Below are 11,727 nucleotides of genomic sequence, written 5' to 3'. Positions count from 1 at the left end.
CGAAAGCTACCTCCGAACAGCTGCTGAGGAACCCTCGGACGCACAGAAGCTCCAAGTCCTTTATTCACGGGTGAGCCCTGACATTTTTCCTCTCATCCGGGATGTGCCCACTTACTCTGAAGCGATGGAGCTCCTGAAGGGACATTACGTTCAGCCAGTCAACCAACTATACGTCAGGCACCTCCTGTCCACAAGACAGCAACTCCCCGGGGAGTCTCAGGACAATTTCTGGCATGCCATGCACATCATGAGGAGGAACTGTGGCTGCCAGGCAGTTTCGGCAGTCCAGCACACAGAACTTTTAATCCGAGATGTCTTCGATACGGGCATGGGTCTGCGTACGTCTGCCAGCGCCTACTGGAAGGGGCTGATCTTGTGGGAACTAGGCAGCTCGCGAACTCGTTAGAAGTGGCCTCCCATAACGCCCAGTCGTACGCCCTCGACTGCGCGGCACCCTCGTGGGCATCATGGGCCCCACCAGCTGCTGCCTCTAGCTCACTGCAAGCCTGCGCCGCGCGGCAGCCAGCCAACCCTGGGGGGCCCAAGTGCTATTTTTGCGGGCAGAACAAACACCCCAGGCAGCGCTGCCCGGCGTGGAGCGCGACCTGTAACGGCTGTGGGAAGAAGGGACACTTTTTTTCTGTTTGCCAGGCCCGGTCAGTCGCCACTGTTTCCAGGCCCGGCATTCCTGCACCCCCCACGTGCGACCCAGGGGCGCCGCCATTTTCTTCACCGCAAGCCACGTGCGGCCAATGGGCGCCACCATCTTCTTCACCGCAAGCCACGTGCGGCCAATGGGCGCCACCATCTTCTTCACCGCAAGCCACGTGCGGCCCGTGGGCGCCGCCATCTTCTTCACCGCAAGCCACGTGCGGCCCGTGGGCGCCGCCATCTTCTTCACCGCAAGCCACACGCAGCCAATGGGCGCCGCCATATTCTTCTCCGCAGGCCACGTGCGGCCCGTGGGCACCACCATCTTTGATGCCGCCCGCCATGTTCGCCCCATGGGTGCCGCCATCTTCGGCGCCATTTTGGATGGCACCTCAGGACCCCTGCTCGCCTGGTCGTTCATCGCCTGCCGCTACCTCCACCACCGCTGACCAGCCTGGGACCTCCCAGCATCTGCCGCAGCTCACCTCGATCACCTTGGATCAGTCCCGGCCCCGCAACCTCGTGACCGCAACAACGATGGTGAAATTCGATGGACACGAGACGACCTGCCTTTTTGACTCCGGGAGCACAGAGAGCTTCATACACCCCACGACGGTAAGACGCTGCTCCCTCGCGGTACACCCCGTTACCCAGAAAATCTCCCTGGCCTCGGGATCCCATTCCGTGGAAATCCGGGGGTACTGCATCGCAACCCTCACCGTCCGAGGCCTAGAGTTTAGCAACTTCCGGCGCTACGTCCTCCCCCACCTCTGCACTGCCCTGTTACTCGACCTGGATTTCCAGTGCCACCTCCAAAGCTTAACGTTAAAATTTGGCGGACCCCTGCCCCCCTCACCGTATGCGACCTCACGACCCTTAAGGTCGATCCACCTTCCTTGTTTGCGAACCTCACCCCGGATTGCAAACCCGTCGCCACCAGGAGCAGACGGTACAGTGCCCAGGACAGGACCTTCATCAGGTCGGAGGTCCAACGGCTTCTGCGGGAAGGGGTCATTGAGGCCAGCAACAGCCCCTGGAGAGCTCAAGTGGTAGTAGTAAAGACTGGGGAGAAGCACAGGATGGTCATTGACTATAGTCAGACCATCAATCGGTACACGCAGCTCGATGTGTACCCCCTCCCACGCATATCGGACATGGTCAATCAGATTGCGCAGTACCGGGTCTTTTCCACAGTGGACCTGAAGTCCGCCTACAACCAGCTCCCCATCCGCCCGGAGTACCGCCAATACACTGCGATCGAAGCAGATGGCCGCCTCTATCACTTCCTTAGGGTTCCCTTCGGCGTCACTAATGGGGTCTTGGTCTTCCAACATGAGATGGACGAATGGTTGACCGGTACGGACTGCGGGCACCCTTCCCGTGCCTAGATAACGTCACCATCTGCAGCCAAGATCAGCAGGACCACGTCGCTAACCTCCAAAAATTCCTCCTCACCGCCAAACTCCTTAACCTCACCTACAATAAGGAGAAATACGTGTTCCGCACCAACCGCTTAGCCATCCTTGGCTATGCCGTGGAAAATGGAGTTCTGGGGCCCGACCCCGACCGCATGTGCCCCCCTCATGGAACTCCCCCTCCCCCACTGCCCCAAGGCCCTGAAACAATGCCTGGGGTTGTTCCCCTACTATGACCAGTGGGTCCCTAATTATGCGGGCAAGTCCCGCCCCCTCATTCAGTCCACAGTTTTTCCCCTGACGGCTGAGGCCCGCCAGGCCTTCAACTGCATCAAGGCGGACATCGCCAAGGCCACCATGCATGCGGTCGACGAGTCCCTCCCCTTTCAGGTGGAGAGCGATGCATCGGACGTAGCTCTGGCCGCCACCCTCAACCAGGCGGGCAGACCTGTGGCTTTCTTTTCCCGCACTCTCCATGCCTCCGAAATCCGGCACTCCTCTGTCGAAAAGGAGGCCCAAGCCATTGTGGAAGCTGTGCGACATTGGAGGCATTACCTGGCCGGCAGGAGATTAACTCTCCTCACTGACCAACGGTCGGTTGCCTTCATGTTCAATAACACACAGCAGAGCAAGATCAAAAATGACAAGACCTTGAGGTGGAGGTTCGAGCTCACCACCCATAATTACAAGATTTTGTATCGCCCGGGGAAGCTCAACGAGCCCCCTGATGGCCTATCCCGCGGTACATGTGCCAACACACAAGTGGACCGACTCTGGGCTCTCCACTATGACCTCTGCCACCCGGGGGTCCCCGGTTCTTCCATTTCATCAAGGCCCGCAACCTGCCCTACTCCATTGAGGTCAGGACCGTCACCAGAGACTGCCAGGTCTGCGCGGAGTGCAAGCCGCACTTCTACAGGCCAGATCGAGCGCACCTGGGGAAGGCCTCCTGCACCTTTGAGCGCCTCAGCATGGACTTCAAAGGGCCCCTCCCCTCCACCGACCGCAACACATACTTTCTGAACGTGGTCGATGAGTACTCCCGGTTCCCTTTCGCCATCCCAGGCCCCGATATGACTTCTGCAATGGTCATTAAAGCCCTCCACAGCATCTTCACTCTGTTCAGTTTCCCCACCTACGCCCACAGCGATCGGGGATTCTCTTTTATGAGAGATGAGCTGCGTCAGTTCCTGCTCAGCAATGGCATCGCCTCGAGTAGGACGACCAGCTACAACCCCCGGGGAAACGGGCAGGTGGAGAGGGAGAACGGCACTGTCTGGAAGGCCGTCCTGCTGACCCTGTGGTCTAAAAATCTCCCAGTCTCCCGCTGGCAGGAGGTCCTCCCCGACGTGCTCCACTCCATCTGATCGCTCCTCTGCACCGCGACTAACGAAACCCCTCATGAACGTCGCTTTGCATTCCACAGGAAGTCCACCTCCGGGGTCTCGCTCCCAACATGGCTGACAGTTCCTGGACCCGTCCTCCTTCGCAAGCACGTGCGGACCCATAAGTCGGACCCTTTGATCGAAAGGGTCTACCTCCGACACGCGAACCCGCTGTACGCCTACGTGGCACACCCCGACGGGCGCCAGGACACAGTCTCCCTCCGGGACCTGGCACCCGCTGGATCCCCACCCACGGCCCCCGACCTGACACCCCCCCCTCCGGTTGCCTCATTCACCCCGGCGCCACTCACCCTCCGCCCAGCGAACCTCACCGCAGCCCCCGCCCCAGGAGGATCCGTCCTCCCATTGATTCCACTCAGGGGTGACGAAGACGAGGACAACACGCTCCCGGAGTCGCAGGTGACCAAGTCGGCGCCCAGATCACCACCAGGACTGAGGCGATCGCAGAGGAGGGCCAAGGCCCCCGACAGACTGAACTTATAATTCTTTTTTCCACCACCATCGCCAGACTTCTTTTTAACAGGGGGTGAATGGGGTAGTCACCACTAGCGGTATTATATGTATTACGGCACTGCCCATATACTAGAGGTACATGGGTAAATCCCTGCCTGCTGGCTCCGCCCAGTAGGCGGAGTATAAATGTGAGTGCTCGCCGGTGCTGCAGCCATTCTGGTTCCAGCTACAGGAGGCACCACATCTTTGCTCAATAAAGCCTCGATTATTCACTACTCTCGTCTTGTCTTTGTGGTAATTGATAGTGCTTCAACACACCCCCCTCCCCCCTCAACCACCTCCTCTCTCTCCTCATCAGCTGTGGCTGATGGGGAGAGAGAGGAGATAGGACACGGAGATCGTGGGCAGCCCGTCCCGACACAATGGCCGGGCTCACTGAGGGGGGTGCTGCTCGGGCAGGAGGAGGGTGAGGTGGGGTGACCAGGGATGGGCTATGGGGCCGGAGTGACCCCCCACGGGACTGGGTATTCCAGGCACGGACTGCCATCTCCGCAGCCTGCAAGCCAGTCATCTTGATTCACCCACCATGGCCCGTGGCTCCGCAGAGTAACATTGGCCCTATGGGTGTCCCCATCGCACCAACCCCCGCACTCCAGCCCCCATCCCCCACCCCACCAGCCCCACACCCCCACCCTCCGCTATATCCCGCCCCCCCCCCCCCCCCCCCAACCAGCCTCCACCCACCAGCTGTGCATCACGCGACCCACCAAAGAGCCACCGATGGACCCCGGGTTACTCCATGGGATGGTGGTGTGGGCGGAGCTAACCTCTGAGGCTCCACTGCCACCTGGCGCTGCCAGTCCTGGAGGCCTGCTTTGGTCTCGACCAGGGTCCGTACACTCGTGGCCATGGAGCACAGGGAGTGGACCATCTCTGTCTGAGTCTGTGCCACATCAGTCAGTGACTGTGCCATCTCCCTCTGGGTCTGTGCCACGTCAGCCAGCGCCTGGGCAATGCTGCTGAAGCTCTCAGTCACGGCCTGCTGTGACTGAGACACGCTCTGGAGCCCCACTGCAATGTCCAGGTGGCCCTGGCACATGGCTGCCTGTATTAGGGCAGCCCTGCCCAGGGCCTCGGCCACCACATGCACTGATTGCCCCAGGCCTTGGACATATTGATCTCTGGCCAAAATCCTTGTCTCCCAAGGCCTCCACGGCAGACGCCACCCGTGCAGTGTTGGCCTGGATGGCACACATGGTTGGCACCTCCCCCTGCTCCTGCATGCGATTGGATTCCTCCACCTGCACCTGCAGGTGCTGGATGCTCGCCGGCGACCCCTGGCTCCGCGACTGCATCTCCACGATCGATGGGACTCTCCCTTCAAGAGGCCCGAAACCCGTCTGGATGGCAGCTAGTCTCTGGGGTCGGCCGCCCTCCGACCGTCTGCCCCCCTCGGGTGTTCCTACCTCCATCTGATGTACCGGAGCATTTGCGTGGTGGGCACCAAACAGTGTCCCAGAAGCCTCTTCACTAAAGTGTGCAACCGAGGTAGAGTCTCTGGGATGGTGGAGGATGTTAGAGACAGCTGTGAGGTCCCCGGGCACGAGCAAATGCACAGTGTTACACAGTCCGCGCATGCCCAGGGGTAGCTGGAGGCTTCAGTGGCCAGGGCACCTGGCCATGTCGGCCGGTATGGGTGTCGGCGTTTGGTGCAGGATGGGGGTTCGGCCGTCCTCCTAGTGGGGGAGGGGTGGGTGGTGAACGTATTGTACTAACCATTCACCACTGCATTACACTGTATCACGCTGTTGCCCATGTGGGCTCCACCTATGGACCATTGTATGATATTACAGAGAATGTATCATGTTGGTGCCCTTGTGGGCTCCGCCCCTGGCTCCGCCCCCTTGAAGGGAGGTATAAAGAGCAGCTGCCCTGTAGGCGGCTCTCACTAGCACAGCAGTCACAGGCAGGCACTGTTCTAGTCGATTAAAGCCACTGTTCACTTGAACTCTCTGTCTCGCGTGAGTTGATGGTCACATCAGGGTGGGGTAACCGGTGTGTGTGAGACGGGGTTGGTGCTAGGGACACAGTGCTGCCTACTCACCCCTGGCTGCCCTGAGTAGGTCGTGCAGTTTCTTTCTGCTGGCTGGTCCGGACGGTGTTGCCCACGACGCTGACCACCTCTGCCACCTGAGACCAGGACCGGCGAACGATGGTGGATGGCAGCCTTCCTTCCCACCCCGGGGTACAGGGTCACCTCTCCTCCACAGCATCCAGCAGGGTCTCCAGTTTCGCGCCAGTAAACCTTGATGCCGCTTGTTTTGCTGCCATCTTGTTGGCTGGGATGGTGTGTGTGGGGAGTGAAGTGTGTATGTGCGACTGCAGCTTGTCAGCCTCCTGAGTGTCAATCACAAACCCGGCGAATCCAGCACCGTGTCTCATTGGAATCGATTGTGTTCCCCGTGGTGCTGGTGGTAGCCCCTCAACGGTCGCTGAATTCTTCAAGATGTCCGCTAATCCTACCCCGTTGTCAACACTTAATCCAGCCCATTGTGTTTCTACATTGCATAAAATACCAGCTCAAACTTTAACCATCCATTCTGGCATCATTTTGTACAGTAGTGTCTCAAGTTGCCCTCCACGGCAACTTCACATCCGAAGGAAAATGCCGTCATTAGTCAGATACAGGTTGTGTTTGGGGTCTTTGCTTAAATGGAGAGCTACTCTCGATGAATTGAATAACCTTAATCAGAGTAAGATTAGGGATTGAAGGAGTTAACCCCAGCTGCAGTGGAGCTACCAAACATTTATCATATTGTTTGTAGTGGTTGTAAGCTGGGCTCGGCCTTATAAACGCTTCTAAAGCTTGGGATTTCAATAGGAGCTGTGGGTTGGGTTGTATGCACCCAGTGCCGTATCGGTATTTAGGTATTTAGCCTTGACAAGAAGTTTTCTCAAACAACTGAAAAACATCTGCCCCAAAAGCAGAATAAACAGTCATTCATCTCATTTTGCAGTGTGGGATCTTGCCTTGCACTGGGTGGCTGCAGTACTGTACATTACAACAGGGACTGCATTTCAAAAGTACTTCATTAAATGTAAAGCTCTTTGAGACAGCAAGGAAGTGAAAGTTTCTATACAAATGCAAATTGTTCTGTCTTTCCCTTTTCCAAAACTCGTTAAAGTGGGCACCCCAAGACAAGGTGGGATATTGGAGATAGAGTGGGATATTGGGGACAGAGTTGGTCGTTGGCGACAGAGTTGGATATTGGAGGCAGAATGGATTATTGGGGACAGAGTGGGATACTGGGGACAGAGTGAAATATTGGGAACAGAGTGGATATTGAAGAAAGAGTTGGTTATTGGGGACAGAGTGGTTTATTTGGGACAGACTGGTTTATCTGGGGCAGATGGGTTATTGGGGACATAGCGGACATTGGGGACAGAGTGGGTTAATGGGGACAGAGTCGGTCATTGGGGTCAGAGTGGGTCTTTGGGACAGAGTGGGGTATTGGGAGAGAATGGGCCATTTGGGACAGAGTGGTTTATTGGGGACAGAGAATGTAGACCAAGACCAAGACAGGTCAGCAGCACGGTTCAATTCCTGTACCCTCCCCGAACAGGCGTCGTCGGAATGTGGCGACTAGGGGCTTTTCACAGTAACTTCATTTGAAGCCGACTTGTGACAATAAGCAATTTTCATTTATGGGGCTGGTTTAGCACACTGGGCTAAATCGCTGGCTTTTAAAGCAGGCCAGCAGCACGGTTCAATTCCCGTACCAGCCGCCCCGAACAGGCGGCGGAATGTGGCGACTAGGGGCTTTTCACAGTAACTTCATTGAAGCCTACTTGTGACAATAAGCGATTTTCATTTCATTTTTTCATTTTTCATTAATGGGGACAGAGTGGGTCATTTGGGACTGAGTGGCTTAATGGGGACAGAGTATGTTAATGGAGACAGAGTGTGTCATTTGGGACCGAGTGGATTAATGTGGACAGAGTGGATCATTGGGGTCAGAGTGTGATATTGGGCACAGAGTGGGTTATTAGGGACAGAGTTGGATATTGTCGACAGAGTGCATTACTTGGACAGAGTGGGCTATTGGGGACAGAGTTGGTCATTGGGTACAAAGTGGGTTATTGGGGACAGAGTGGGATATTGGTGACAGAGTGGGATATTGGGGACAGACTGGGATATTAGGGATAGAATGGGAAATCAAGGGCAGGGTTGAATTTCAAACTGAACTCTGATGTTCCTATGAACAATTATTCGGCTGTCAAAGGTTTTCTTTTTAAAAAAAATCTTTTTATTGTCATTTCCCATATTTATAAACAGTTGTATATATACACATCACATTTTTCTTGCCCGCACTAATTTCCTTTATTATACAGAGAGGTTTATTTTGTCCTTCGTTTAATTGACCCTATGTACATTTTGTTGCCCTCTGATCGGTCTATAGTTCCTCTCCCTTCCCCGTTCCCCCCCTCCCTTCCTCTCCCCCACGCTCCCCCCACCCCCTGGCTTCGGCTGTGTTTTTCTTTTATTTTCCGTAATGAATGAAAAAAGAGAAAAAAAAAAGGGGGGGTAGCCCCCCCCCATCTCTTGTGGTTTCCCCACCTTCCTTCCGTCTCCCCCCCCTTAAGTTACTCCTCATTGCTGGCCTCGAACAGGTTTTGGAACAGACCAACAAACTGCCCCCAAGTATCCAGGAAGCCGTCCTCTGACCCTCGGATGACGTACTTAATCTTCTCCAGGTGGAGAAATTCTGGAAGGTCAGCGAGCCAGTCTGCAGCTGTGGGTGGTGCTGCCGATCGCCAGCCGAGCAGGATTCTCCGGCGTGCTATTAGGGAAGCGAAAGCCAGGGCGTCGGCCCCCTTCCCCATGTGTAACTCTGGCTGCTCCGATACCCTGAAGATTGCCACTAGTGGGCATGGCTTCACCCTCATCCCCACAACCCTGGACATTGCCTCGGAGAAGGCTGTCCAGAACCCAGCAAGCTTGGGGCAAGCCCAAAACATGTGGGTGTGGTTGGCCGGGCCCTCTGGCACTGCTCACATTTGTCCTTCACCTCCGGGAAGAACCTGCTCATTCGGGTTCTGGTCAGGCGTGCTCTGTGCACCACTTTGAGCTGCATTAGGCTGAGCCTTGTGCAGGAGGAGGTGGAGCTCACCCTGCTCAGTGCTTCGCTCCAGAGTCCCCATCCTACCTCTGTCCCCAGTTCGTCCTCCCATTTTTGTCTGGTCTCATCCAGTGGAGTCCGGGCTCTGTCCAGTAGCTGTCCGTGTATTCTCCCACATAGTCCCCCCTTCTCACTGCTTGTGTGGTTCAAAGATAGGACAGGAAAAAGAACTTTTCTACATCGAGTTCACAACCTCAACAAAGTACTTTTCAGATAATTAAATTATTTTTGAAGCCGGTCACAATTTTAATATAGGAAACTGGCAGTCAATATGTACACAGAAAGTTCCCACAAACAGCAAGATACCTTACAATGTCCAGGTACTACCATCACCATCCTTGGGTATGCCCTTGTCTCACCAGCAGAGGTGGCAGCACAGTGGTATTCAGTTATGAGGCCGTTGCCCTGAGAGTCCTCAACATCGGCTCTGGAACCCACATCCTTGTGACGTTGTGGGCCATCAGCAGCAGCAGAATTATAGTCAACCACAATCTGCAGCCTCATGGCCCGGCATATATCCCTCTCTACCATTACTTCTAAGCCAGGGGATTAACCCTGGTTCAATGAAGAGTGTACGAAGCACACCAGGAGAAGCAGCAGGCATACCTAAAAAAATAGGTTGATGCTCGATCAATAACTCCAGAAGTCAGATTGGAGACAATTGGAGGCTTTATTACACTAGATGTTTCCCCAGCAGCGCAGGTACAGAAGGCAGCTGCTGGGGAGACACGGGCTCTTATACTCCGCCTTACTGAGCGGAACCAGCAGGCAGGCTTCACCAATGAAAACAGTACCTCCTACACCAATGGTCTTACAGCATTACAGGGTACCGTAATACCTCTCATACCGACTGCCACATTCACCCCCTGTTAAAAAAAAGAGTCCGGCGGGGGGTGGTGGCCTCGCATTACACAGTGGTAGAGGTTAAGGTTATGGAGGTACCCGGTATACATCAGTACAGTGGTTTTGCCTCGTTACATCGCAACTATTTACAAAATGTATTTACAGTTCAGAATGAAGCAATTAGTCGATCTGGGGCCCTGGTCGTCCTCTGCGATCGTCGTAGCTTCGGTGGTGATGCAGGCTCCGGCTCGGGCATCTGTGGCTCCGGGAGCGTGGCTTCAGCTTCTTCGGCAGCTTCATCACCCCTACGGGACCGGTGGGAGGACCGATCCACCTAGGAAGGGGCGGCTGTGGGGTGCGCCGGTGGGAGGGAGGGTGGGATTGGTGGTGGGGGTGTGTGTGGGGATCCAGCGGGTGCCAGGTCCCGTAGGGAGACCATATCCTGTCGGCAGTTGGGGTACGCCACGTAGTCGTACTGAGGGTTAGCGTGGAGGAGATGGACCCTCTTGACCAATGGGTCTGACTTGTGCGCCCGCACGTGTTTGCGGAGCAGGATGGGTCCAGGAGCTGCCAGCCAGGTTGGGAGTGAGGTCCCGGAGGAGGACTTCCTAGGGAAGACAAGGAGACGTTCGTGAGGTGTTTGGTTGGTCGTGGTACACAGCAGTGACCGGGTGGAGTGGAGGGCATCCAGGAGGACCTCCTGCCAGCGGGAGACTGGGAGATTCCTGGACCGTAGGGCCAGTAGGACGGTCTTCCAGACCGTTCATTTCTCCCTCTCTACCTGTCCGTTTCCCCGGGGGTTGTAACTGGTCGTCCTGCTCGAGGCAATGCCCTTGCTGACCAGGAATTGACGCAATTCGTCGCTCCTAAAGGAGGACCCCCTATCGCTGTGTATGTAGGCGGGGAAACCGAACAGGGTAAAGATACTGTGGAGGGCTTTTATGACTGTGGCTGCGGTCATGTCGGGCAGGGAATGGCGAATGGGAACCGGGAGTACTCGTCAATCACGTTCAGGAAGTACGTGTTGCGATTGGTGGAGAGGAGGGGAGGGGCCCTTTGAAGTCCATACTGAGGCGTTCAAAGGGACGGGAAGCCTTTATCAGGTGCGCTTTTTCTGGCCTGTAGAAGTGGAGCTTGCACTCCGCGCAGATTTGGCAGTTCCTGGTGGCTGTCCTGACCTCCTCGATGGAGTAGGGCAGGTTGCGGGTTTTAATGAAATGGAAGAATCGAGTGACCCCGGGTGGCAGAGGTCCTCATGGAGGGCTCAGAGGCGGTCCACTTGTGCGGTGGCACATGTGCCGCGGGATAGGGCATCGGGAGGCTCGTGTAGCTTCTCGGGACGATATAAGATCTCATAGTTGTAGGTGGAGAGTTCGATCCTCCACCGTAAGATCTTGTCGTTCTTTATCTTGCCCCGCTGTGCATTATCAAACATGAAGGCCACCGACCGTTGGTCAGTGAGGAGAGTGAATCTCCTGCCAGCCAGGTAATTCCTCCAATGCCACACAGCTTCTACTATGGCCTGGGCTTCCTTTTCAACTGAGGAATGGCGGATTTCTGAAGCATGGAGGGTGCGTGAGAAGAAGGCCACGGGTCTGCCCGCTTGGTTGAGGGTGGCCGCCAGAGCTACGTCGGATGCGTCGCTCTCGACTTGGAAAGGGAGGGACACGTCGATGGCGTGCATCGTGGCCTTTGCGATGTCCGCTTTGATGCAGCTGAAGGCCTTGCGGGCCTCTGTTGACAGGGGAAAAACCGTGAATTGGATTAGCGGTCGGGACT

The sequence above is a fragment of the Scyliorhinus torazame genome, chromosome 4, assembly GCF_047496885.1.
Source record: "Scyliorhinus torazame isolate Kashiwa2021f chromosome 4, sScyTor2.1, whole genome shotgun sequence".
Lineage (NCBI taxonomy): Eukaryota > Metazoa > Chordata > Chondrichthyes > Carcharhiniformes > Scyliorhinidae > Scyliorhinus > Scyliorhinus torazame.
This window is presented reverse-complemented; position numbering follows the sequence as displayed.